The sequence below is a fragment of the Cololabis saira genome, chromosome 14 (genome assembly GCF_033807715.1).
Source record: "Cololabis saira isolate AMF1-May2022 chromosome 14, fColSai1.1, whole genome shotgun sequence".
NCBI lineage: Eukaryota > Metazoa > Chordata > Actinopteri > Beloniformes > Belonidae > Cololabis > Cololabis saira.
This window is the reverse complement of record NC_084600.1, coordinates 21,188,885-21,213,649: the sequence shown is the minus strand read 5'-3', so window position 1 is coordinate 21,213,649 and position 24,765 is coordinate 21,188,885.

Here is a 24,765-nt window from a genome sequence, read left to right as displayed (position 1 = left end):
GTTTTAAAGTGATGACCACTTCTGTTTTATATGTGGTTGGTCATTTTTTAAACTGCAGAGGGATTAGATCGGCAAAATTTAATGGAACAGTTTCCACGGATTTGCTGTAAATGAAATAAGTTGGAATAACGTCTTTTTTGAGTGTCAAGAAACTGAAAATCATTTATTGTATACAGAAAACTCTCTCCTCGACTGATTCCTTATCTGACACGGATGATTGCAGTATGGCATTGTGTTCCTTTGTGGACTCTTTTTGTTATTCAAGCTTATGTTTGAATATTGATAAGACAGTTTTACACAATCTAAATAAGATGTGGTTCATTATGAGTGGATCAAAGTGTGAAGGTGTGCAGCAATGAAAGGGAGCACGTTTGACTCTCACCCTCCCTCTGATTACCGAGAGGGTTGCAGACCTGTGGCATAAGCCCTGGCATTGTCGTCACATCAGGAAACAGATATCATATCTTTACCCTATAAGTAAACTCTATCACAGTGAAATTGCTTGCAAAACCAAAACAAACAAACTTTTAATATCTGCCTTCGTGGAGACTGTATGAATAGAAACCAAAAACTATGCACAAAGTTGACTTCGGGTTGATGTCACGGGCACCGAGTGATGACCTGAGTACAGACTTGGACCAACATGGTGTCGGCCTGCAGGAAGATGAATCAGATCACAGTGAAAGAGAGTCATTTTCTCACAGAAGTAAAGGTAGAGCAAGAGGCAAACGTGGACAATTTGTTCAGTTGTGGAGAACAATGTAGTCTGACGGCACTGCTGCCTGGGCTTGGGCTGGTTAATCAGTGAAAGGTTCCTGGGTGGCACAGTGTTTTGTTTTGTTTTTTGGAAGACCGGAGACTGTCGTCACAGACTGTCTTCAGCGTTCATCCTGTCTCAGCGAACATGTCGTTTGCAGGACACAGCTTTTCCTTCTCTCCATGTTTTACAGGTGAACCGGAGGAAGGCATTCCTGCAGATGTGTGTAATGTCGCTGAAATGCTTCCAGCGGTGCGTCTCCAGGACACGGTGCTCACTCTTATTTCCTGTTTACAGGCAGCACTTAGCAATCGTTGCTCATGAAATTCCCAGACCACCTTGAGGACGTAATAATTCACCCCGTCACCTACCTGCGGATGACCGACTACAATCTGTCCTGCCTACTGGTGCCACGATTTCTTGCCATGGGTGGCAGCACATCCTCTTCACCCGGATGCAATGAGGGAGTGGGGACCCATTCTCATGGTCCAAGTATAATGTCATTAGTCACTCACCAGTCACCACGACAACAAAAAAGCTCTTGCCTGCTGGTTAGTTATTTTAAACCTTCATTGACGGCTCTGCTAACTTATAACAGCGCTGCGTGAAGTATCCACAAGTGGCCAAATACAGCCCAAATCCCTGGATACATTCATGCTTTACCCATCCAGTGGAGCCTTGTGTAGATGAAAGAAAAATATCCCAGAATCCCTTTCAGGTCAATGAGCTAAAGAAACGAAAGCTCACAATTGAGAATTACAGCTTTGAAATACTACGGCTGCTGTGTGAAGGAATGGTGTTTGTTTATGTTTTATACAAGAATTTAATTCTTCTCTTTTGTAGTTGATTTATGGAGACAGAGCCATTTTTTTGTTATACTTGCTGACCTGTGATGTCATCAAGTGCTGCTGTTTCCAGCGGTAGAAAGAACAAACTGGCCGTCCTCAGATGTACGTCCTCCAAGATCAAACTTTCCAGGTGTGACTTCAGCAGCCAAGGTAAAACTTGGTAAACCTGGCACTTAGAAATGTCCCAAAGTCTGTTTTTCCCGTTTTGGAGAGTCGGATCTTGGAAATGCCAACTCGGGAGTGCAACTGGGTCACACTGCAACAGCATTCTGGGATGAGGGAAGTTAAAAGAGCCAGGTTTTGGCCTGAGATCAAACAGAAGAAGGGACAAAAATCTGTTTGTTCCTTTCTAAAAGTAATATTTATATAATTTTGAAGGAAGGAGACACAGCCACATATTGCAGACGGACAGACAACTGCAGGACAGGAGACAAAAATGTCCTTGAACTCGTGAAAGTCACGGTTGCAGTGTCTCGCCTCTGTTGGTGACCTTTTATATTTATTACTGCATTAACCTGACTTTCAGAGCATGTGACATAATATGTTATCAACCTGTTACAGGAGAGCAATAAATTAGTTAATTATAAAGTAGTCCCACCCACATGTTTAAAAAAACACAGCAAGTTTTTCTGCTGGAGGATAGCAAGAGGCGAAGAGTTTGAAAGTTGCGTCTGAACAATGTTAACATCAGGCACCTTTTTTTGTTTGTTTTTACTGTATGGTTTTAAGTGATAGTTAGGAATGATCAAAGAAAGTGTTCCCTTGTCAAGTGATTATAGTAGTTAATGATCGACACCTCTTTCAAAGAGATGGGAGTTCTCAGATGCCACGTTCAGGTTTCATTTGCTCTTTTTGTCCTGAAATTGTTTAATGAGATTAAAAAGTATAGAAGGAGAAATATGTAAATCCCTTACGATCTTTCTTAGAAAAACTTAAACATTTAAATTATTTTCTTGGTGTTTTGTTGACATGGTGATGCCTGTTCTGCCCATCTCTGTTCCTCAAAAGCCACTTTCAAAGAGAGATTGTGGCACTAAAGCTTTACGGTGGTCTGGAGACGGCCTGTGTCCTCTGTGTCGCGGTCTACAGTCAGAATACCACAGAGATCCAGTACAAAAGCTGCCTTTTCAATGTCTATATGTACCGTGTGTGTATATAATGGACCAAGTGCTCCAGAGTCATATCTTTGCTTGAAAGAACTACAGGTTTTGGAAGCTACTGACTTCTGAGACCTAGACTTGTAGTCAAGACCGCCTAAACCGACTATTTCAAGACTAGACTAGTTCAGCTCAAGACCAAGACCGAGACAGAGACCAAAAAGATACCTAGTTATTTTGTCATCTTGCGTGAGTTGTAGAGCCTCAGCACCATTCTGGTTCAGCTGCTTAGTTTACATATGAGGTTGTATTCAACCGCAGCACAATAACACAGACAACAGAACTCACTATAAATGTTTTCATCAATCAGCTGAGATCAAATATGTGTGGCAACTGAACTACCGCTATTTCTACACTATTTGAGGATTAACTCCAGTGCTTTTAAGGATTGACATGACTACTAACTAGTCCCAAAGTCATCTAACAAAATAACCAGCCTCCAACACCCCCCTCCACCTCACAAAAGTCTGATGAATAGTAAATGTTACTGATTTAAATTGTACTTAATTTGAAGATGAAATGTGAATTTTAAATATTAAAGATACACACAATTATCGACATGAACTCGCATTATTTACCATTATAGTAGCCAAATAACACCGTATATCAGCATCATTGAAATGGCATAGACTTAATGCTTAATCAATCACAACGATATGCAAATATTATTAAAAGGCAATGATGTCATATATTTATTCAAACAAGGCCGTTACAAACTCAATACTGTAATTAAATACAGACACACATGCAGATGCACCAAAACATTAAATCCAATGCAAAATACAAATCATTTACAAAACTGTACATTAACAAGAGGAAGAACTGGTGATCACAACATTCTGTCACCTCGGTGTGCATCTGCATCTCAATTATCTGAGTCCGAGACATGGTGAGACCGAGAGACCCGAGACTGAGACAAGACCAAGACCAAAGACTGTTGAGGCCGAGACAAGACCAAGAGCACAAAAAAGTGGTGTTGAGACCAAAACTGGTCTCGAGAACTACAAGTCTTCTGAGACCCTCTGATGGTGTGTTGCCTGGCAACAGCGTTGCTGCTTCTAACAATCTTTGTGTCCAGATAGTGATGCTTCGCCAAAGTACACTTCCTTGTATGTGATTATAAGATTGCTGGAGTGCCATTTTACATTGTTATATTAACAAAAGATAAAAGTGTGTGCCACAACATGTAAATAAGAACATTTTGGAGTTAATAGGAAGTTTATTTGATTACTTTCCCTTGGTGGGGCAATCCACTTCCAGCAACAATTCTCATATAGACTAGCAGGGGCTTTGTCGGACCGGGTCTCTGGCAGGAGAACAGAATGTACCCTCTTACAAAACTTCCCTCAACAGTCATTGTGCGTGGTCAAGAAACTACAGACTCTACAAACTCCTGGTTTCACAGATGTCATATCAAATGCTGTTCTGCAATTTTGTAGATAATTTTCAACATGTCATTAGTGAATTTACAGTTAAGTGTTGCTTCATTTCTTTTAAGTTTTCATCATACTGTTGCAGCATTATTAAAAGCTGTTTATGTAATCAGTACTGGGTGTCAAACCGTGTTAAAACAGAGAACAATACAACATTTTTGGTTAATTTGTTCCTCTGTATTAGCAGTTATTATATTGTGTGTGTTTCTTTCCTGTCATTTTAAGCACAGCACATATTTACATATAGTAAACTGTGTACAGCCGTGTAACTGGCTCAGCGTTAGATGAAAAGACTATACATTGAAACTGTGACGTTGTGTATAAATCATGGATGTTCAGACACGGCACAGCTTTAAAATCAGTTCTCCCACCCGCATGTTTGAAGCAGAGCAGCTGTTATAAGGAAAGGCCTTCTGCAGGGCACTGGGACACTTGTGTCACCTCTCACCTCTGCAACTTCTCCAATAGCTGGTGAAGTGTCTTCCGTATATTGTTATGCCACCTCATCACCTTTCCCGAGTGCGGTCAGCTCAGCAGCAGCCAAAGCTGCACATTGGTCAGACTGACCGCAGAGGAAGGCTTCCCTGAGCTCGTCATTGTTGCTTTGGCATGGCTTGAAACGACAGATTGTTTTCTCATGAGTTTCACAGCTGGAGGAGGCTCAGAGGAGGCTGAATGCTGCGACCCAGAGGTGCAGATGATATTCTTCAGTTTTACACAATATTAGACAAACGCTGCAGTTTCAAAGAGGATCCATGAGCAGGATTTGGCCACGTCAGTCATTCAAACACACACTAACATTCAAGTTTACGGAAATACCAGACTGTCCTCTAGTACTGCAGGAACACATATCTGCCATGATACATTCCTAAAAACAAAATATGATGGTGTTGCAACATAAGTAAGAATTTCTCAGTGCATATCCATCCCGGTGTCCACCTGTCTGTGACATCGTAGCCGCTCAGGTCTCTGCTGTGCCGTCTGGAACACTGCAAGCCTCTCAGATGTCTGCTTTAAGTTCATTCAGCCTTTTTCCTGCTGCCCCGAAGGTGACACGGCACTTCTCTCTCCCTCGCTTCTGCTGACTTTGTGCTGATTTAGAAAGAGCAGCAGAGAACTTTTCAAAGTAGTCTGCTGGCACCCCACAGGGCATAGCACCCCCCCACCTCCTCCCAACTACACTTGTTTGTGAGCCTGTGTGATCAGCTGCAAGTGGGTGTCCTCATTCTGCCCCGAATGATGTTGCTCAGATGACAGCGTTTGTCAGCATCAGAAAGTCGCGTGGCAGTTTATCAGGGAATCATACAAACTTAATACGACGCCGGAGCTTCAGGCACGAGTCAGATCTGTACAGTGACAGTATGATACGCACTATGATACACAGCTGCACTGGTGGAAGAAGGAGTCAGCTTATCATGTAAGATTTTATAGGACGAATCAGTCCTGTCCTGATGAGCAGCTCATGTTTCATTATCTTTGCTTTTAAATTATACATTATATTTCTTTGAATGACTTTTCATTTGTGATGGCTTAAGCCTGTATTTTATGAACTTTTACTTAATTTACTATTTCCCTTAAAAGGTGTGGTTTGTAAAATGTTGCCTTACATTGCGCAGGCATGGAAAGCACCACAAATCACATTTCCTCTAAAACATTGGTTTACAGTTGAAATCAAAACCACACCAATTCCTCCACCATCTACACCCGCTGATGTCTCAACTATCACACTATATTTGATGTCAGTACATATTTACATGACATGTATATTATCCTGTAAGTACAAAGTATTGATAAGAAATCTCTACAGGCTTTTTCAATAAAAATATATACAAAATCAGGTAAACATATCATGTATAATTAAGTTTTTATTCAATAAAATCATGATTGTGAGTTGATATCTATTGTCTAAGAAGAGTTCTCGACTTAGTGAAATCATAAAATGACATATGTTGATAATGTTTTTGTAGCTAAAACTTGTCACAAGTCACAGTTTAGTCTACTTTGTAAGTGGCTTAGAGCAAATAGGTTGAAATCACAGAGATCACTTCCATGTTCACCTTAATTACTTAATCTGTGTTTTACTAATTACCAAAAACAATAAATGCATAAACTGATGTGGAAGATTGTAAACTTTAACTTCTATCTTCAGAAAGCATGTACATTTGATCTACGTCTGGACTTATTACTCATCAGTTGAGGATTTCGTATCAACTACTTTCTGTCTGCTGGGTGAGAAACAGTAGAAGATAATAAACACAAAAAGAAACGCCTTGTCAAAGGACAAAGATGATCAAGATTTTTCCTCTCAAATTAAAATACACAATTAACTACAAAATCTTCCACATCTGGACTGCTTAGCATGAATTCCACTTGTTCCTTTTGTTAAAATCGAGATAAAATAGTTGTTGTTAAATGACGACACCACAAAGACAGCACCATTCATTCACTATCTCAGAGACTGAATTTGATTGTCAGAGCCTTTAAACTCCATCCTCGACACGTTTTCTCTTATTTTCAGATCAATCACATTGTTAGAAGGGATCACTTTGCGGTCAGGTTTGGGTTCTGGCGTTCACGCACACAGAGTTATATTTGTTTCCGATTCTATCGCAGCAAATGTTTTCCCACAGTCAAGTCGGCATCTGCTGAAGCATGTTTGGGTTTTCCTGCTCCCGAATTTTCTCCCAGATGAGCGGCTCTCAAAACACAGGCCCCGTGGATTATTAATATTTATCATTCACACATCCTGCCTTGAATTATTCTCCAGAATAGGATGAGATTTTGTCACTCGCTGAAAAAATGCAATGTTGTTTATTTATGAAAACTGGGGCGCCTCTGAGGGGGGACATTATTTGTGCCTTCCACACCCTCACTCTGACCTTTGATTCAGATGATGATGTAATGAATGATATAGAAGGACAAGCTGGCCGCAAGCTGTGCAAGTGACAAAGGGATGCAACAACTATGCTGACAGATGTAAAACCGGTCACTGAAACAGACCTGAGGCATCTTGAGTAGCTTATTACACTTCATTTTCACTATAAATGGAATTCTTAATCAGAAGAGCTTAATTGCCTATGAAGAAAGGAACATTTGTGTTTACCCGCAACCCTTGATAGCCTAAATCTATTCCCACAGCAGGAAGGCTATCATTCTAGCCCCCAGCTCTGGCTTACCCATTTACGGTCTCTACAACGCCTGTTATTGCAGACAGTAGCTTATTAGGATCCAAACACGTAACCGTTTTTCAGATTTTTGCTCTTCCTTGTAAGATACTCCTCAACTTAGATCTGGCTGAGATGGGTCCATTTGATCAACTAAATCTAAAAGCAGTTGTACATGTGGGCGCGTCCTTTATTCTACTTTACCATCATTTCATGCATTTATGGCATTTATTTGGTGTTAGACACTATGACTACTATGGGAAATTGCACAGATATTAAGAGACTGTTGCCTGCAGATATTTTAGTTTTGAGTAAAATCTCAATCGTTACCAGGTGGATTCTTGTCCACCCATTCCAAATCAAAAATCAGAAATTACATTTTCTCATGATCTACTTCCTCATTTCTCTACTTCTGATAGTAAAGAATTGAAATGAAAAGACATGTCAGAGCGGTGATTGGCTTGATCGCCACACTTTGACGCCCAATAGACTGATCAAAACGCCTGTGAGTGCAAAGACTGACAATTCAGTTCATCTTTTACAATTTATGCTTTATAAATCCTGAGCAACAATATGATGACATTCACTCACTAGGAAACATGCAAACACATAGATGACTTGCTTACCAACATGTATGGATACATGATAAGCTACAGGGCAAAATCACTAATAACATACGAGAATAACTCAGTAACTCTTGGTTAGTAACCATTACATCACAAGGCCAATTCAGTCCAGTTCAGTCAAACTGGATTTTGATTAAATTCAAAGAAATTAATTGTAATCCAGTGTAAATTACTCCTCCATCCATTTTCACTTCAGCCCCATTCAAGGTTGCAGGGCCTGCTGGAGCCTATTCCAGGGCAAAAGGTGGAGTACATCCTGGTCACGTCACAGGCCCCACTGTAAACCACCTCAGTTCATATGATGCCACTTCCCAAGTAAAAGATTGACTCCTCTTTTGAATTAATTCACCTGCCCTAAGCAGGTGTGAGGTGGCGGGCGACGGTAGAGACAACTCCCTTTTAACAGTAAGTTTCAGGCTCAGGAAGGGCACCAGCTTCGTGGTGAGAGGACAGGACTGTGAAGTCTCTTTACACCTCACAATGGTATTCCATAAATCAAAGAGCCACATCACTTTGTATTTAGTTGCTGGTACATTTTGACATTTTAACACACTCAGCAAAGGTGTGGGACATCTTTCCTTCTTTATATTCGTATATTAATACTACTGCTGCTGCAGGCATATTAGTCATTGCGTCAAAGCACAGCTGTGGCATGTTAAAGTCTGGTGGACCTCCAAATAAAATCCACATTTAGATGTCCTCGGCCTTCGTTGTTCTGAATTCCAGCATTAGTTTTGTTTCAAAGCTCTTTGGTTAATAATATGGAAAGACCTCTAGGCATGTGGTATCCCAAGCAAGAAACTCATATCAACCACTGTCACACACAAGCATTGTCTCAGGACGAGTATTGTCCAGTGACCTGAGAGATTAATCCTGACCCTGAGGTCTCAGACCCATTGTACCAGAAGGGCCTGGGTCTCCAACACAGGATAACATAGGTGGTGAGTGTCTATAGGGGTCCAGGATGAGGGACAGGGATATAACATACCCAAGCCAGAAGGAGGATGTGCAGTAGATGCCCAGAGTCTGTTTGTTTTCAGATGTGGGGAAGTGAATGAGATAGAGAACTGGAGATAAGGAAAACAATACATTATCCACCCATTTCATATTCTTCAATTAGGTCTTTGCATGTAGAGATAATTGATACCCGACAGGCTTCAAGTGAATAGTTTTATTTAAAAGCAAATCTGATTAGATTCTTTGAAAGACTGTTGTCGTTATAGCCGTGAGATGATGCTGCATTCATGTCCAGATGTTTCACTCTACATTCTTTGTTGTGGGGAGTCCGTCCACAGGGCCATGACTTTCTCACGACAATTGTCCTCTTCCCACCACTGATGGTGTACATTTTGTCTTAACCTTCCTCAGAATCTAACCTTAAACCTCAGAATGCCCTGACAGCATCACATGTCCATAAATGCAAATCAGTAACTAATCTTCTACCCGTGGAGAGACAATGCTGATTATTAACATCATGCATGCACTTCCATCTATAAATGCTGATCAGCTTATTGAATTGTAAATATACAAACACCTTTATTTGTTGTATTTTTGATAAATATATGATTTACGTTGCTATTAAACTTATATTTGCTTTCTTTGTTCAAAAACAAGTTTGAATATCCTCTGCGTTGGCTGAAATATGTTATAGCTGTAGCCCACATGACCAAACACCTCCTTTTTGCTAAGTTCTTTAAACATGTATCATTACGCTTTGTGCATGTATACCAAACTGCACCAAGGTGCATCTGCTGCTATTCTCCCTTTGGGAACTATGCCTGAATTCCAGTGGAGCTTTTTTGGTGTGTTTTTGAGGTGCTGACTTGGCACAGAAGCTTTTTCCTAAAAACATCACTTTAACATCTCTTTTAATATCCGTCAAGGTGTGTCAGAGGGTTGAAACCCTGGAAGGAATGCATTATCACATTTTCATCTAGAAATCCATGCATAAATAGACTCTCTCCTGGTAACTTTCCTGAAGCATCAGGCCATCACAAATTTTGTAGTGACTACGTGCACCACTTTCCATCTTAAAACCTGACGTAAGACCTGCAGAAAGCATGGGTTTTGTTTCTTTTTTTTTTTTTTTTTTAAGCACCGGAAAGTGCCAAAGTACAGTTTGTGTGACACAGTCTGTGAAGGTCCCCAAAGGAAAAAGGTAGAGACACCTTGTCCACTGTGGGACAATGGGAAACATAAGTGTGTCACGTCTCTGTACAAAGCTTTCTAATTTTAACACGATACAGCAGGGAGGGAGGACGAGGCTGCTGAGTCAAGCCAGACAGGTAGTCAGCAAGTTTGTCTGTGACATGTGGGTCTACGAGCCTTTTGCAGACATTGGGCCTGCTGTATGCTGCAACTGACTGGTGTCCCTGCAGAGTGCTGGCACCATCATCTGAGGAATAGCCTCCGTGTTGACGTGATCAGAAGCAAAGATTAAGGCTTTTGTTGCAGGCACAAGAAAAGCGCTAGGGCACAGTTGGTTGCATTGATGCCAGGAACAAAGTTTGTTGTGACACAGGAACACAACCTCTGCTGAGAAGTTGAGACAGAATATACAGTAGCAACATTCTCTGAAAAAAAAATACCTATATGGCAAGAGTTTTTATTTGAAAACATGTATGGAAGCTCCAAAAAACAAAAATTAAATTCTTAAACTCAGCAGAGAGTTATCATCTAGTCGTTTGGCAAGACCAGCACATTTTTACAGAGGACACAGAGGCATTATGCACACAGTATATTAAAAGTTTGTTAACATTTCAGCATCAGAAAGTGTTAACATCCTTTTATGATGTTGTGATCAAAATTCCAGTAGGATGAAGTTCAAATGCACCCTTTTTCCGCTATGTCTTTACAGCTTTGTTCACAGCAGCCAGTTTTAGGGGGTGGAGTCAACATCGGCCTCCTCCTTCTGCTGGGCGTGCCTCTGGTCAGAATACCTGCCTCAGAGGTACAGCAAATGCAGGATGATCCCAAGTTATGTGGTTATCAAGACAGGGAAGGGTGGATATATCTTCCTTGGTCTGGTTCTGTGATGTCACAGAGTGCTTGAAATCTGAACAGCTCACTGAAATTTGAGCTGCTTCAGACTAAGCGTCTGGATGTTTGGACTTGATAGTCTCTTCAGAAACCCAAATAATTGTTTGAATGACAGAAAATGTATTTTATTATCATCCCCTTTATCATCCCCTTTGAATGAACTGACAACAGCCCTGCTGTATCCAGTTAAAAAATGTACATAAGAAAGTGTCGTTTATTCTTCTACGTAGAACTGATGAAGCATTTCCGCCGTAGTGAGGAACCCTACATCATAACCTCTGCTACAGCCTGGTGTGGATGAAGAAATGTAACGACACTGTGGGTCAAAGCAGATTGGAATAAATATAATTAGTCTACTTGGTAGTATTGTATTTGCTTCTACATATTTTACACCACTACTTCTTCTAATTTGTTTTCAAAAAGATAGTTTGCTGCAATGTCTTTAAAAATTTCTGTTGCTCAGGATTTATCAATTCCAACTCTTACAAGATCTGCTTTATGTGCTCTGTTGCTTCGTCTGAGCTACACACAGGTCTCTCTTGTAAATGAGACCCTGAATCTCAATGAGATTTTACATCTATAAATAAAAAATAAATAAAAACACAGACTGCAGAAAACCATAAACACAAGTTAGAAACTGGCAGAATTTATAAAACTGGCAGAAACTGGCAGAATGTGGATCAACTACTCCATCATCCTCCACTGCAGACTTGAGTGGAGCTGATCTTAGGTCGACAAAGGTCAAATATAAAGTAAGCTATTTTTAAAGCAATCTTTAGGTTGTACTTCATTTTGATGTTAGGTTATATGAGGACCCTCTACTCTTTTATGAAGTAACATATAGGAAGTAAACTATAAGAGTTATATCATTGTCAACTTTGGGGGTCATAATCAGAAATCAGAAATACTGTGAACTCAAACTTAAAGCAACAGTTCACAAACCACAGTAAAACAGCTTAATGGTAGACTGTGTGTGCTGGTTGGTTTGGGCTGGGGGCCCTTCTCAAGGCTTATGCATGGGGCCCAGAATTAAGTGCTGCGGCAGGGGCAAGTCGCCAGTCCAGGGTGTCTATGGGTAAGTTAAAATCATCAATCAGCCTAACCGTGGAAGGCTGACCCACACAAACGTGAATTCAACATGCAAAGTCCACACAGAAGGTTCCTGGCAGGCCCCAGAGTTGAACCTGGAACCCTGTTTCTGTGAGGCGACAGTGCTTACCACTTAGGCACCATGCCTTTGCTTTCAAAGCAGTAAAATGTTACCCTTAACAATCCAACCAGAATTCCCATAGCAGTTAAAACAATTCAAATATTTATTTATTTCACACCTCCAAGGAAGAGGTATTAAAGATTGTTATCAGGACGACATTCTCTGCATGAGCAGTCACCTGCTTTTATATGAGGTTATTGAGAACCAAGGACTGTGACACACTTTTGGTTTCTGGTAATGGAACCTGCCGGCCTGGTTTCTTTAGAAACGATCCCGTCCACCAACCCCACTGACATCCGTTGTGTCGGTCCCCGTGAACACCCTCCTCTTCTCTTATTCAGTCTCCACAGAGACAGGAAGAGGAAGCTGAGTGTTCGATTGTGCGGAGAAACCAAACGCTGATCAGAACTTCTCAGAATGACCACTTCACTACTAATGATTAATTTTACATGAAAAGAAACGTGTATCAAATGTTGGTGTATCAGTTTAGTATTTCAGCAGGTCACGCTGAAGAACTCGCCTGGAGCGATGTGATGGTCGCCTTTGATGATTCAGGACAAGAGGAGGGAGATCATTGATTTATTTTCTCAGCTGAAGACCCAAGTGCCCTGGTAAACTCTTGGGAACAATGACCCACGCCAGGAGTTTGAACTTCTGCTCTATTTTCAATTCAAAACAAGCTTTACTCACAATGGAAAATTACTCAGGCGGCCTGCTTTGACCTTCCGTGAATAGCTCAAACCTGACATGATTTAAGAGAGGCACTAATCAGACGGCAATTATAATGTGAGAGGAGGCAAATGTCACTGAAAAATTACATATAAGTGCAATATTTCAGTATTTATATGGCAAATGCATGGTTACTTCTAAATACACAAGAAATTATACATCAGTAACGTGAATAAATAAATGCATATAATGAATATCTTAAAGTGATCCAACAATTGCATAATTAATTATTAAATTAAACTAAGATTTGATAAACTATTAGGATTTAATAAAAATTATTAAGAAATTCAGATAATTTTAAGATACTTATTTTTAATCCAACAATAAATATTTCTATGATGAAGAACGCTTATTTAGACCACCTATCAATCACAATAAACCATCTTGCAAGATTTATGCAGATTTATGCAGATGGGCTTAGTATAAAACCTTTTGTCTCCCAAGGAATTTATCTCTTTGAGCTTTAAATTTTAGATCATTTCACCTGGCATCAAAACCAACAAAACTGCAGGCAGCTATGTCTGTGAAATGAGTCGAATGAAAGGTCAGGCAGGTTTGTGGGTTGGGTGGTGCTTTTATTATTAGCAGCCGACTCCCCACATCTCATTGGAAATTACTTCTTTGAAAAAGAAAACTCTAATAAGAACTGTACCTGTGTTTAATCACGTCAGCAGAAGTCCACATCCTCAAGACACATCACTGATGTTGTCTTGGATTCAAGTCTCTGTCAGTAATTTGAAGATGTTTTGGCGTAACTCTTATTTTGATAACCTATTTTTATATACAGTGTATGTGTCACGGCATCTCCAGAAAAGCAGGCTACAGTGATAATTACTTAACGACACTGGACCATGCAGGATGGAGGATGGTTGCATTTTTTTTTTTACAACAAGGTCCGAGGGCTAAAGGGAGCCTGACTGAGCCTCTGGGTGTGTTCACACCTCAATACATGCATAAGGTTGCATATGGTTGTTGGAGTATGAGTGATAGAGGTGATGTAGTATTCATTTTTTATACCTGCTTGAGTGAGTAACTAAGAAACATAATGTAAATTGGTTTGTAGTGCCAGGAAGTTTAAAGAGGGGTTATGGAAGTGCAAGAGGATGTTGTTTAAGCTCAATTTTGTGGATACCAAGTATTAACATTTGTTAATGGTTTGGTAGTGTTGGTGTGTGCTGATTTTTAGTTTTAGTAACCCTATCATGAATTTGAGAAATCAGCCAGTAGAGTAAAGCACCCAGTCTTTTAATCCATACATCATTTAACCACTTTTTCTGTTTTGTAGGACAGGAAACCAAAAACATGCAGGGTCCTCAGAAACTTTGGAGCCTGTTTGAACTCAGTTGACCACATATGACAAGGTTTGTGTGACTCACGCTGACCACAACTCGAAGATCATAGTTGCTCATCCTAATAAAGGAGGCAAATCCATGTAAGACCGTGATTTTATATGTGTTTTGGTTGAGTTAATGTTCATGTTTTTGTTAGATGTGTAGAGAGAAGGAGTACAAGCTGCAAAATGCAGAAGCTACGGTGTGAACTGAGGTCAAATGCTGCAATTAATTTTGTTTCGAAGAATGGAAGTGGACACCATATTACAAGAAGAGCCTGACTGAAGACACGGTGATGTCTTTGTATTGCCAATAATAACCGAATACAAGTTTAATGTTGATCTTATCAGACAAGAAAGGAACAACGTGTTTCTCCTAAAACTCCAGTTACTGGTCTCCTCACTTCCCAGAGCTCCATGGACTGCTGGTGAAAGAAGACAGTGCTTCATAGTGGTAAATATCACGCAGACCAAACTTTCAGACATGCTGCAGCCATCTAAATCAATAGTTTTATTACTCAGGAGGGTACATTTCCTCACTTTAAACACTTGGTATGTTTTCCATGATCTGCTGTGTTTAAAATATTGGTTTATGAGATTTACTCATCATTGCTTTAATGTACGCTTTATACTTCCACAAAATGTAAATGAAACAGTGGGAGGAAGGTTCTCAGTGCATCATGGGAGGTTTCCCAGAAGGCTAGATTTACAGCAGTGAAATGAAGGGGATGGCTCAGTGTCACCCTAATGATAAACTTTATCAATAAGAAAGTTTTAAGCCTAATTTTTAAGGTATAGCGGATGTCTGCATCCCAAACACCAACACGGAGCTGGTTTCCCGGGTGATGAGCCTGTCAACTGAAGGTCCTGCCTCCTGTTTTACTTTTTGAAACTCTATTCATATTACAAAGTCAGGACTTTTGCAGAGTTGACTACTGTTAATGCTCAGAGATAAAAGCTGTTTTTTATCTGCTTTTTTGTGTTTTTTATTATTCAAACAGGGAGTATAGGGTGATGATGATCTTTGAATCTTGATAATTTGAGGGAACTGTTCAGCTCCTCCAGGAGGAGAAAGGGCAACCTCCTCCTCTGGACTGGACTGATGACTTTCTGGAGCACTGATCTGCACCTGTCCCACTTGTAGACATACACTTACGGCCACTTTATTAGGCACACCTGTCCATCTGCTCGTTAATTCAAATTGATAATCAGCCAATCACATGGCAGCAACTCAATGCATTAAGACATGTAGACCTGGTCAAGAGGATCTGCTGAAGTTCAAACCGAGCATCATCGTCGGGAAGAAAGGTGATTTAAGTGACTTTGAACGTGGCATGGTTGTTGGTGCCAGACGGGCTGGTCTGAGTATTTCAGAAACTGCTGATCTACTGGGATTTTCACACACAACCATCTCTAGGGTTTACAGAGAATGGTGGGAAAAAGAGAAAGTATCCGGTGGGTTCGGGGGGGGAAGTAAATGCCTTGTTGATGCCTGAGGTCAGAGGAGAATGGCCGGACTGGTTGGGGTTGATAGAAAGGCAACAGTAACTCAAATAACCACTCACTACAACCGAGGTGTGCAGAAAAGCATCTGTGAACGCACAACACGTCCAACACGGCGGATGGGCTCCAGCAGCAGAAAACCACACCGGCTGAGTACCAACTTAGTAGCAATTGAGCATCGTGTCAACGCCACAGTCGACCTGAGTATTGTAGCTGACTATGTCCATCCCTTTATGACCACAGTGTACCATCTTCTGATGGTTACTTCCAGCACCATAACGCGCCATGTCATAAAGAATCATGTCAGACTGGTTTCTTGAACATGAGGATGAGTTCACTGAACTCAAATAATCTCCACAGTCACCAGATCTCAATCCAGTAGAGCACCTTTGGTATGTGCTGGAACGGGAGATTCACATCATGGATGTGCAGTCGACAAATCTGCTACCACTGCGTGATGCTATCATGTCAATATGGACCAAACTCTCTGAGCAATGTTTCCAGTACCTTGTTGAATCTATGCCATGAAGGATTAAGGCAGTTCTGGAGGCAAAGAGGGGTCCAACCCGGTACTAGCAAGGTGTACCTAATACAGTGGGCGGTGAGTGTACGCTACCATGCTTTTTGATAGGAGGACACAAGCAGCTTTTTGCACGAAGCTGTTTTTCTTTTACCAACAAAACTTGTGAAGAAAAAATGCATTGATTATTTATGGTCTGGATGTCTTTTAGATTGATAAATGTGTTAGTCACACAAAGTGAATTTAGGATTTAGGACACAGAAGAGGAGACACAAAGACGCATCTTCAAATAAGCACAGATCAGTTGATCGTACTCCCCACTGTGTTAGCAAACACACACAACGCTGCACGTGTACCGTATATTAGGTCGGAGCTTCACACATCACACGCCAGCCTCCCCTCGCTGTAAGCTGAGATGCTCCAAAGTGTTTCATTCCCGCTTCAATGAAACCTCTGTCACACAGGCATCCTTTTAAGATAAGTAAAAGGGTAATGTTGCTGTATTGTGGTTTCTGACACTGTGTTGTTGCTTCACGTAGACGTGATGTGTATATTTAGCCCAGTGGTGTGCAACAGTGGAGGTTTGTATTTGTGGAGGTGGAATTAAAGAGTTACTGAAGCTAATGACCCGCGTTCTGCAAAAACAAACATTCAGAGATTCAGACGTGCCAGCATGCGGAAGTTCACAGAAACTCATGCACACAAACACAGGGAGTGTGTCTTGGAGAGGGAGCTAAACCTCAGATGCGGTGGATTTTACTCCCCCCTCCCCGTGTAGGAAATCCCAGCATGCAGTCATAGCTGTGAGTGATGCTGCAGGGATACATTATTAACCATCTTTAAACATGGATTCTCCTTCACATTCCTTTTGCGATTTACAGTTTCATTCATTCAGAAAGCTGGAAAAGCAGCGAGTGGATATTTTTGCAAGCAACAACATCTGGCCAGCAGTTTTGGCTGAGCTCACACTTTGCATCAGTGCTGCTTTGGCTCCTACGCTGGAGCGTTTTTCATCGATTCTTTCTTTGTGTCTGTGAGGCAGGTGAGGGATCACTCATCAGGGGAAGCCCTCCTCTCACACTTGTTCTCCAACTCATCAGTATGCACCCTGTAATCACACACACACATTCGCTATTCGCCTCCCACATGCTATGAATAATTCATTGCTCAGATTTCCACATAAGATCAGTGAGAAAAGACATGCAGAGTGTTCGTTTTGTCTTCGTCTCACCAATCCTCCCCTTCAGCTCAGTCCCTTGTGTAGCTTCACCACTCTGGCAAATCGAGGACGAAGATATGGGTTTTAAAAAATGAATAAATAGAAATACAAGCCTCCTATCAGTGTGCACATTCTCCCCTCAAGAGATATGAATCTGAAAACTGAGGATTCCTTTATGTTGCTTTGCCAACACAGAAGAAAGAGTGTTACATTTCTGCACAAGCGCATTTGCTCATGCTAAAAAACCTGCAGTGATTTCTTTCTTACATAAACCTCCTCATAATTAATAAATGCATGACTCATTAACCAAGTGTGGCACAAACACAAGAGCCTCAATCAGCAGTTCAGCTGCTTCCCTTCACTAAAATGATGAGACGTCCAAATCCTCAGGGCAGGTTGCTGATCTGTACTCCGTCCTGCTCCCTCCACAGCTCCAGCCACATGACCACTGATGGCCATTAACAGGTCTCAGTGAATCTTTAGCCGACTGTCCCTCAGCTCTGCTGAGAAAACAACAAAGTGTGTAAACGCCAGCCGTCGTGTTATTTTCACCCCCTTTGGACACGGAAGTGATGGAATTTCAAACCAATCCACAGGGTGTGTTTGCCTGCATTTCTGGATCTCACAGCTCACAAATAATATACGGCAGCAGCCTGCTGATGTCTATATAGGGGAAGTCTTCTGCATGATTTTTCATGAATTCACAACAATAAAGAACATAACTTCCATTGCAATCACCACACAGATAGCAGCTCCCCCTCAGGAAACTGGAAAGCTGCTTTGCTCCTCGTGTAAAGAGCGATAATCAGCGTGTGGCATCCCCAAACTCAGCATTGCTGCAGGAGAGTAGCTATTAGAGTGTGGAAGAAAGCTCGGATATTTGCTGAGGTGGTGGCAGTTGTGCGGGCTCATGATCACAGCCAGGGATTTGGCAGCGTGGATCCCTGGCATGGATGGAGGAGCAGCAGGACTTAAGAGATGATTTCCTACGTTGCCATGCATGCGCCCACACGTTCAATCTGCTACTACATATAAAGCAGAGCCTCTAAGGACCCCTCCGTGCTGCTTCTACCCTATGTGGGTTTTTTTTTCTTTCTATCTGCTCCACACTGCTCTCTCAGGAGGAAGAAACTATAAATTGAGTATTTTGTTTAATGTAGACAATAAAAGACTAAAATCCATTTAAACTTGTGCATCAATAACAGGCAACAATATTTCAACAGACAGCATGTTAGAGGGTAAAATAAAGGACTGTCATGCTTGATTGCTTTTTGGTATGTCAACCTCTAAGCAACTTATTTACACACTCATTTGGGCTGTAATGTTCAACTCACTTCATAAGCGATCAGTGACTAATATTAGACATTAGAGTTATCCCTAATATATAACGCTAGTTTTGCAATAATCACAAAGTGCATGAAAGCCTTTAATGCATCACTGCATGGTATATTCATGCTGCCTCAGATAGAGGAAGCTGGAAGGAAGAAAGTGCTCAGTAGGCCACCTGGTTGCCCTGTTTCACCTTGTACCGCATGTTCGCTGGGCACAACATGGAGAAGAAACGGATAGCCAAAGAGAGCTTATCTTCCTTCTGCTCTGACTGATACGGGAGACTGAGACATACTCTAAAAGGCAGAAGTCAGAAAAATAAATAAATTGAGACAAAATCCTTTTTCAGTCATCTTTTTTTTTAACCTCACGCTGAATTCACTCACTGAAGCAACATCCTCACATTCATGTTGGATAGCAGTGTGTCCCGACTGTTTTCCAGGAGCGCCGTCCAACATTTTTCTGGGTGCTTATCAGATGTGTCACTGCAAATGTTTATCTGAGCAGAGCAGACAATATCGCCCATGAAAAAAGAACAGGATGTAGAGTACACAATAGGAAACACACGAGTGCATCCGCACCATGCTGGAACCAGTTAATTAGCTGGATGTTTCTGGTAATAACGGGATTGCTAATAGTTGGACCATTCATACATACATATATATATATATATATATATATATATATATATATATATATATATATATATATATATATATATATATATATATATATGTGTGTGTGTGTGTGTGTGTGTGTGTGTGTGTGTGTGTGTGTGTGTGTGTGTGTGTGTGTGTGTTGTGTGTATACGTGTAATATTTATTTGCATAACACTCCAACAATAATGCATACAGAGTATGCTTATATATAGATCACCAGCTATCGTTGTATATAGTATCGTATTTAATATTATATTATTTTATTATCTTTTTTTTGCTTACTCTTCTGTTTTGTACTTGAACTATGGTAACGCACAAGTTTCCCCTCATGGGATCAATAAACTCTCATTTTATCTTATCTTATCTTATCTTTATTTTTGTGTTAAAAAGGCAGATGGTTTTCAATTATAATATCTTTCAAGCAGGATGTATAGCCCTGGTGCTCTTTTACCACTCCACTTTGTGTGTGTGTGTGTGTGTGTGTGTGTGTGTGTGTGTGTGTGTGTGTGTGTGTGTGTGTGTGTGTGTGCAAGTGCAAAGCTCGCTTCTGGGACTCACCTACTTCTTCATTCTGTCTCTTGTGTTGTATATTTCGCGCTACCTTTTTGCTTGCTTGTTAATAATACATGACTGAATACTCTTTCAAAACTATTTTTATATGGGCTACCTTTTTTTTTGTCAAATTGATTCCTCAAAAATGTAGGAAGACGTTTAGCAGCACTTTAACTAAAACCCCTGTATTAAACAGGGACAAGATGAGGAGACAAAAACTTGACTTAACGTGTTTGTCACTGACTGCAACAGCAAGTAAAATATCTTCTATCATGAATATAATACAATTTTTAATGTGTGTTTTTCCTAGTGTTGTGTTGATTTTACTCCTAAATTTCTTCTTTACTATAAATATATGTTTTAATATTACTCCTTGAGTAAAAAACATATGACTGGACCGAAAAACACATGGACTAAAATGTTTGCCAAAAACTAAATTCTGATGCCACTGTAATGTCCAATGTTGTTCCATCCATCCATCCATCATTTCCTTGCCATCCAGGGTATAGGGGTCTCCTGGAGCCTATCCAGCTTTCATCCGGCAGAGAGAGCCCTGGACAGCTTGCCAATCCATGTCAGATCTATAGTTTAAACACATAGATTTTTAGCTTAATTTCTTCATGGTTCCCTTCCCAAGGGCTCCAAAGACATTAAACACATCCTAAGTGTCTCATGTTCATGCTTCAGCTGCAAAGTGAAAGCAGAGGCCTGCAGGTATCAGGGAATCTGCTCCCTTTGTGTTGGTGTGGAAAGGTGGGGCTGCGGGTGGGGAGCTGTTGACCTCGACTGGAGACATCATCGGGCGGTGGAAGGAATACTTTGAGGATCTCCTCAATCCGACTGACATGCCTTCCACTGAGGAAGCAGAGTCACTGAGGTAGTTCATAAGCCCCTCAGTGGCACCAGGGTTGGATGAGATCCGCGCTGAGTACCTCAGGTCTCTGAATGTTGTAGGGCTGTGTTGGTTGACACGCCTCTGCTACCAGTCCACATGTGTTTTGTGCATGTTGTCCTGTTGGCTTATCAGGCTAGGACCTTCAGCATGTGCTGGGGCGGTTTGAAGCCGAGTGCAAAGCAGTGGGGATGAGAACCAGCACCTCCAATTCCAAAGCCATGGTTCTCCACTCAAAAGGGTGCCGTGCCCTCTCCGGGTAGATGGAGAGGTCCTGCCTCAAGTGGAGGAGTGTAAATATGTCGGGGTCTTGTTCACAAATGAGGGAAGGATGGAGCGGGAGATTGACAGATGGATTGGTGCAGCATATGCGGTGTACCGGGCCGTCGTGGTGAAGAAAGAGCTGATTTGAAGGGTGAAGCTTTCGAATTACTGGTCAATCTACGCTCCCACCCTCATGAACTTTGGGTCATGACCGAAACGACAAGATCGCAGATTATGAGATAAGGCGCTCCCTTAGAGATAGGGTGAGGAGTTCGGTCACCCGGGAGGAGCTCGGAGTCGAGCCGCCGCTCCTTCACATTGAGAGGAGTCAGCTGAGGTGGCTTGGGCATCTGTACCGGATCCTCCTGGACGCCTCCCTAGGGAGGTGTTCCAGGCATGTCCCTCCGGGAGGAGACCCCGGGGAAGACCCAGGACACGCTGGAGAGACTATGTCTCTCGGCTGGCCTGGGAACGCCTCGGAATCCTCCTGGAAGACCTTGAGGCTGCTACCCCTGTGACCCGGTTCCAGATGAGCGGAAGAAGATGGATAGATAGACAACCATGCAAACTCACACCTACGGGCAATTTAGTAATGACCAATTAACCTAATATGCATGTTTTTGGACTGTGGGAGGAAGCTGGAGTACCCGGAGGGAACCCAAGCAAGCACGGGGAGAACATGCAAACTCCACTCTTGCCGAGCCCGGGAGTCGAACCAGGAATCTTCTTGCTGTGAGGCAACAGTGCTAACCACTAAGTCACTGTGCCCTTCTTACATAAACAATGGCAGGTAAAAACTCCCCTAATGGGAGAAAAACCTTAAACCAAAGACTGGCAAGGAAGAAACCTTGAGTAGATTCTGGCTCATAAGGGGGGACCCTCCTGCTGAAGGGCAGCCGGGCAGAGGAGGAAAACAGAGACCACAAAAAAGTCTCACATGAAATAACTGAACAGGATTAGAAAAAAATGAAAATATTCAGAATTTAAAGAGCAAAAGAAGCCCAGAAATCTATTATTTGAGATCTAAAATGTAAGACAACAAATATCAGTTGGTAATATGCTTCTTTTTTTTATTACGGGTTTTGCCAGAAACATGTAATACAAAAATGGGTCGCTATTGTGGGAGACAAATAATGATTGATGGGTACAAATCTGGATTAAATGTACTTTTATTTTGAAACATCACTAATGAATTGGTGGGAAAATGGGCTCAGACAGACTTCACACAGGAAATTATGACTGACCTTACCATTAACCTTACATTAATTTCAGGAAGATGTCCGTCTTATGAGTTGTTTAGACGTCATTCTGCACAGCCCTTTATTACAAACCTGTCTTGTTTGTGTTTTAAGAACATAGTAAATTGGATTTTTCGGGGCCGGAAAAGGAGGATTTTCCAAGATTTTCCAAGTCATGTAAATCACTGGATCAAAGTTAAATGTGCTGATGTGTTGATTCAAAATGCTCTTACAAAAATCAAAACAGAACATAACTATCTGAGGGCAGGCCTGGGAATCAGAGGGTAGGAGGAAGATCTAAAAAAAGAAAATGGAAAAGATATAATATTAATAGAAAAAAGCGCATTCCCCTTAAATTCTGCAATCCAGTTTACTCAATTCAGTATGAACACAACTACTCATGTCAAAAGGTATAGGCCAGGCTTAGACAAACAAAAATAACAACAATGCTTCAGTGGCAGATACCTAGACTTATAAACATTTCTCTAAAGACAGCTATGTTTACCAACTTCACTCAGTTTGAGGGGACGGCACATGGTTTTTTTTCCCCCACCAGCATACATTTGAAGTGTAGCTTATACTGGACCGGGGGGAAAATTAGATAAAATAAAATAAGTCTGGATGTTTTAGGGCGCCAAAATCAATGAAACGAAACCTCTGTACTATAGTACCAATGTCTATTTGCAGTTGTATAGCGCCATCTAGCGTAGATGATTTGGTACTGCGTCTCAATGACAAAAGTGGCATTTGGAATTTTAAAAAAGTCGTATTTTTCCCTGATTTATACCACGGGCAGGGGCGAAAATCCCGGGGGGGACAGGGGGGACAAGTCCCCCCCCATTAGTAAAGCTGTCCCCCCACTAGCGACGCTGGCGCGGGTTTCCGGGTTATAAAAACCCAATGTCAACAACATTTCAAAGTAGAGGGCCCCCCCTCTGCCCTAAGGGGCCGCCGCCCAATGAGAGGGCCCCGTTTTGTGTGATACGTTCATATATAATCGTAAAATTTGTAGGTTATAATAACGATAACATGTGCATTGTGTGGCCAGTGTAGGTTAATTCTTACTTTACTACTGTCCTGAACGCATCAGGGCTGTGAGCCAACCTGATTGGCTGGAACTTAACTTGTTTCGTTTTTTTACATTTGAACTAACTCGTCTTGTATGTGAGACTGCGGCATTTTGGAGGGAACTTTGAAAGAGGAAAAATGGAGAATAAAAAGCACCAGTCTGGATCGTTAAAAAGAAAGGTAAAAGAGAGAAAGGAGAGGCTAGTTGCTTCCTGTCCGCCGCTCACCTCATATTTTGCAACGGCGCCGGTGGCTGATGAGGAGGCTAGTGTTAGCTGTAGCGGCCGTTACATTGTTTTCCACGTTACTTGGAATATTGTTGGAGCCGAGGATGATGTTCTGGAGTTCGGAGTCTGTGAATTGGTGCAGCGGCAACAAGCGCAGAGACAGCAATCGGTGAGCACATAAATAATGATCAGAATGTTGTTATCGCCTTGACCACCTTAATGTACCTTGTGTTGTTGTCAACTGTAATAGACCGCCGAGTCTATTTGAATGCATATTGTGTGCAGTTGATACATTTTTAATAGGCTATGCGTTTTGTTGTGTTTAGACCGCCGTGTCTATTTTCTATTTATAGATCTCATTAATGGCCTTATAGACAATTGTGTCTATATTCTATCTGAATAGATTGTGTAATTGTAGTTTACATTTTATGTTTTAAGTTATATTAAAGATGGTTTGGCTCAGACCCTGTGAGTCACTGTCACACCAGCACCAAGGACAGCTCTCAGATTGACGGCTGTCAGGCTGCGTGGCGTGTGTGTGTGTGTGTGTGTGTGTGTGAACTGGTTTGAGGCTTTCTGAGGCACCTAGGCTTGCTTGGCTCAGTAAACGTGAGCATTTGTGTTGTTTGCTGGGTATGATGAGGTGTCCGTTATCTTTAAGTTGTTGAATAGTAAAATAATTATCATAAGGGCCCATTGAGAATGCTCCGCCCCCTCTGTGCTGAAACCCACGCTCCACCACTGGCGGAGGCTAAAACAAAACAGAAGAAATCAGCAGCACAGAAACGAAAAGATAGAAAAAGCCATTGTAATGGCACCTTAAGTTTTATTGTAATTTTATTGAGTATGTCTTTGTATTGGGACTGAGTTGGGAATGTTTAATGTGAATTTTATTTATATGCTGCTATGTTGGTCAGTCGTGTGTTTTTTCTTATTTATTGTATTTATTTATTTTGACATTTTGTATAAAATACCAGTCTGAGATGGATGTTTGTTTAGCC